The sequence below is a fragment of the Saccopteryx bilineata genome, chromosome 2 (genome assembly GCF_036850765.1).
Source record: "Saccopteryx bilineata isolate mSacBil1 chromosome 2, mSacBil1_pri_phased_curated, whole genome shotgun sequence".
NCBI classification, from domain to species: Eukaryota; Metazoa; Chordata; class Mammalia; order Chiroptera; family Emballonuridae; genus Saccopteryx; species Saccopteryx bilineata.
The window spans coordinates 342,052,507-342,057,774 of NC_089491.1; the positions used below are offsets into that span (position 1 = coordinate 342,052,507).

At 39.5% G+C, this 5,268-nt stretch overlaps 1 non-coding gene across 1 annotated transcript; it reads left to right on the forward strand.

Annotated features, from left to right (window-relative positions):
* Nucleotides 1-4,888: 4,888 nt before the first annotated feature.
* Nucleotides 4,889-4,964, forward strand: TRNAT-AGU (transfer RNA threonine (anticodon AGU)). The gene has a single exon. It is a non-coding gene; the product is annotated as a tRNA-Thr (tRNA).
* Nucleotides 4,965-5,268: the final 304 nt, after the last annotated feature.

The window sequence follows — 5,268 nt, forward strand, 5'->3', positions numbered from 1 at the left end:
ATAGAGCGTTTGACTGGAATGTGGAGGACCAAGGTTCAAGACCCCGAGGTCGCTGGCTTGAGCGTGGGCTCATCTGGTTTGAGCAAAGTTCACCAGCTTGGACCCAAGGTCTCTGGTTTGAGCAAGGGGTTACTCCGGTGTTTCCCAACGTGGGGCCCACAGGGGGGCAATTCAATAGTTAAGGGGGGCAATTTGAAAATGGACTCAACAGGACTTTAACTCTTTCGCCCTGGGCCATTTAAATGCAATGCTAGATATCGGTGCCAAATTTAACAAAAAATGCAATTCTTAAATAATTGTGGTAAATAATTATTAAGTATAATTTCATTTGACGAGACCAAAATATCAACTGGGTGATTGGTGTCGTCAAGTAAACTTCGTCCTGGGTTCACCGTGGAGCATACCGTCTGCCGCGGGGAACCCCGGACGTTTTAAAAACTCGCTAAACAACGCAGTTATTCTCACCTAATTGGCCCATCGGAACTTCTGTAGTGTTTCACATCATTCAGTTGGTGTTAATTTGAAATAAGTGTCAGTCAAAACTGTTGTAAAAGCTCGTTGATTTAATAAATATATATATATATATTGTATAGATATAATTGGTAAGTATTTGATTTTATTTTTATCAATATTAAACTCTTTATTAAGTACTTCTTGCATCGGGGCTAGAAAGCACTAATATTTTATAAATATTATTGGGGCTATAATAGTGCATGCACGACAATTTTAATTTTAGAAGCATAACTTTCCAGAAAATTTTGTCAAGTGGAAAAAATATAGATACCTTTTGATTTGCGGTGGTAATGTAGTAAATGTGTTATATACATTTAAATAAATATGAATTTTTAGTATACGTTTACTCTATGTCACATTGAATATATTTTAACACATATTTTAATATTAGCTTTTAATTGATCTTATTTTTATTTCTTATAGCCCATAGTAAAATGAGTGGTGCAAGCAAGAAAAAAACTTGTCAATATTCGGAGGAATATTTAAAATTTGGGTTCATACCTGCTGTTCACGATGAGCGGATTCCTTTTTGTCTTTTATGCCAGCAATGTTTGACCAACGAATCAATGAAACGAGGTCGTCTTGAGGCGCATTTGAAGACAAAACATAGTGCTCATATTAATTCATATTTGAGTTACTTTAAAACTTTAAAGAAAAATTTTGAAAAAAGAACAACATTAAAGTCTCTATTTACTGCTCATACTTCAACTAATAATCGTGTTCTTGAGGCTAGTTATCAAATTTCTTTATTCATCGCTAAAACTGGAGAAAATCACACTATAGGAGAGAATTTAATAAAACCGTCAATATCAATCAGCATTTCTTAAAACGGTTCTTGAAAAAGATGACAAAGATGTAAAAGCTATGCCACTCAGTGACAATACTGTTAGCAGAAGAATAGATGAAATGAGTGAGGATATTGAAAAACAACTTATTGAAAAGCTGAAAACAAGAAAATTCTTCTTGCAAATGGATGAATCAACTTTGAGAGACAGTGAGGCAGTATTGATAACTTACATAAGATATATTGATAAAGGACATTTTGCTGAAGAAATGTTGTTCTGTAAAAGATTAGAAAGCACCACTACCTCCAAAGATATATATAATAAGCTAAAAAACTACTTAGATGTCAATGATATACCAATGAAAAATATAACATCTTGTGCTGCAGATGGTGCTCCCAATATGATGGGCAAGAAAAATGGCTGCTTAAAATTGATGAAAGATGTGAATCCAGAAATGATTCTTGTGCATTGTGTTATTCATAGGGAAAACTTGGTAGCTAAAAACATCTCGCCTGTTCTGAATGAAGTATTACATACAGTAATAAAGTGTGTTAATTCTATTAAAGCTAGTGCCAAATGTGAGCGTCTTTTCAATGAAGAACAAAATGAAGACCATGTGAGACTTTTACTTCAAGCTGAAGTAAGATGGCTATCTAAAGGAAACTGTTTGAAAAGATTTATTATAGAACTGTTTGATACTCTTAGTGATTTTTTAAGCGACAAACCTGAAATGAAGTATCTGTTAACAATAGATGGTAAAGCATTTGTGAGTTATTTAGCCGATATCTTTGAAAAACTAAATATATTAAATAAGCAACTTCAAGGAACAAATAAAACTCTTGTCGATGCAAAAGCAAAGATATTTGGTTTCATTACCAATATTGAGTTATGTCAGAAACATATTAACAACAAAAACTTTAAACAGTTTCATTGGCTCCAAAAATGTGAAGTAACTGATACTGCTTTACTTGTTATTGTCAATCATTTAAATATTCTATTGGCTGATTTAAAAGAATGATTTTCTCTTTTTTTTTTTTTGCATTTTTCTGAAGCTGGAAACAGGGAGAGACAGTCAGACAGACTCCCGCATGTGCCCGACCGGGATCCACCCGACTCGCCCACCAGGGGCAACGCTCTGCCCACCAGGGGGCGATGCTCTGCCCATCCTGGGCGTCGCCATGTTGCAACCAGAGCCACTCTAGCGCCTGAGGCAGAGGCCACAGAGCCATCCCCAGCACCCGGGCCATCTTTGCTCCAATGGAGCCTTGGCTGCAGGAGGGGAAGAGAGAGACAGAGAGGAAGACGCGGCGGAGGGGTGGAGAAGCAAATGGGCGCTTCTCCTGTGTGCCCTGGCCGGGAATCGAACCCGGGTCCTCCGCACGCTAGGCCGATGCTCTACCGTTGAGCCAACCGGCCAGGGCTAAAAAAAGAATGATTTTCTGATTTAAAACAAATTGATTTCCCAACATGGATGATGCAGCCAATGTTAGTGGATTTGTCTGATATATCAAATATGCAGTATCAAGAAGAACTCGCAGAATTGCAAAAGGATGAGTCAGTTAAAGCTTTATTTAATATCAAAGGAGCGATGGCATGGCTTTGTGAGGAAACACAAATCAAATACCCAAATTCAACCAAATGTGCAAGAAAACTATTGCTACCGTTTCCATCTTCATTTTTAGCTGAATGTGGATTTAGTGCTATAAATGATTTACTGGTAAAGTAAAGAAATCGGCTGGATATAACACAACGTGGAGACTTGAGACTAAAGCTAACCAAATTGGAACCTAATATAAAATCTCTGTGCAGCAAGCATCAAGCGCAAGGATCACACTAAATTAAAATAATAAATTAATATAGAAAAATCTGTATTAAAATTATTTGGAATTTAAATTTCTGTTTTTCATTATATGTTTTGAAATTTTACTTACTGTGTTTTGTTAACAATTTCATAGTGATTTCTTCCTAGAACCTTTCATTTATGTTTATTAAGTGAACAAATCAATTTTTTAATGTTAAAAATTATGTATGTTACATAGGGGGGGACATAAAAATTTTAGAAAGGTTAAGGTGGGGTATGGCACAAAAAAGGTTGGGAAACACTGGGTTACTCAGTCTGCTGTAGCCCCACAGTCAAGGCACATATGAGAAAGCAATCAATGAACAACTAAGGTGTCGAAACAAAAAACTGATGATTGATGCTTCTCATCTCTCTCCGTTCCTGTCTGTCCCTATCTATCCCTCTCTGACTCTCACTCTGTCTCTGTAAAAATAAAAAATAAAAAAAGAAAAGAAAAAAAATATTCTCATGTATTACAATCCATTCATTTCCTACCGCTCATGTTAATGGTTGCAAGTGGCTGGAGCCAATCACAGCTGTCCTCTAGGACAACACCAAATTTTTATTGGATAATGCGTAATGTACACAGGTCGTTGTATGGCCTCTCACAAATTACATTTTAAAATATGTAATGTTCATGGCTCTCTCAGCCAAAAAGTTTCCCAACCCCCGATTTAGAGGTTGTATTAGTTTTCTAGAATTGCCACAACAGATTTCCACAAACTGAGTAATTTTTTTTTTAACAGAGAGGGAGTCAGAGAGAGGGATAGATAGAGACAGACAGACAGGAACAGAGAGAGAAGGATCAATCATTAGTTTTTCGTTGCAACACCTTAGTTGTTCATTGATTGCTTTCTCATATGTGCCTTGACCGTGGGGCTACAGCAGACCAAGTAACCCCTTGCTCAAGCCAGTGACCTTGGGTCCAAGCTGGTGAGCCTTGCTCAAACCAGATGAGCCTGCGTTCAAACTGGCAACCTCGGGGTCTCGAACCTGGGTCCTCCACATCCCAGCCCGACCCTCTATCCACTGCACCACTGCCTGGTCAGGCCACCAACTGAGTAATTTACAACAACAAATTCATCTTCTCACATTCTGGAGTCTTGAAGTCTGAAAACAATGTCTCAGCAGAGCTGTGCTGTCTGAGGCTCCAGGGGAAAGTCTTCCTCACTTCCTCCTGGCTTCTGGTGATGGCCAGCAATCCTTGCTGTTTCTTGGCTTATGACAGCATGAACTCCAATTGCTGCCTCCAAGGTCACATGTCCCTCCCACTGTCTCTCTCCATGTCTTCAAATCCCTCTCTCCTTATACTGACACCAGTTATTGGATTTAGGGCCCACCATAATCCAGTATGCTCTCATCTTAACTTGATTACATCTGCAAAATTTCTATTTATAAATAAGGTCACATTCACTGGGACCAGAGGTTAAGACCTCAACCTATCCTTTGGGAAACATAATTCAACCCATGACATAATTTAACCCATGTTGGGATGTCTGAAATTTACTTTCAGATGTCTCAGCAAAAAGAAAAAAAATTATAGGTAGAGAGAGAGAGAAAAAGAAAACACAAACATAGTAAAATGTTGTGGGATCTAATGATAACAATTTATTATTAGATATATATTTCACAATAGGTTAACATAGCCAAAGTAAATTTATTTCTATTGAACATCAGTATGATTTTTTGATCCCTCTCTTGGCCGCTCTTATCTCTCTTATGGATGTATGCCTTTTTAAAAAACTGTCTTGCCCTGGCTGGTTAGCTCAGTGGTAGAGCGTCGGCCTAGTGTGCGGAGGACCCGGGTTCGATTCCCGGCCAGGGCACATAGGAGAAGCGCCCATTTGCTTCTCCACCCCTCCGCCGCACCTTCCTCTCTGTCTCTCTCTTCCCCTCCCACAGCCAAGGCTCCATTGGAGCAAAGATGGCCTGGGCGCTGGGGATGGCTCTGTGGCCACTGCCCCAGGCGCTAGAGTGGCTCTGGTCGCAACATGGCGACGCCCAGGATGGGCAGAGCATCGCCCCCTGGTGGGCAGAGCGTCGCCCCTGGTGGGCGTGCCGGGTGGATCCCGGTCGGGCACATGCGGGAGTCTGTCTGACTGTCTCTCCCTGTTTCCAGCTTCAGAAAAA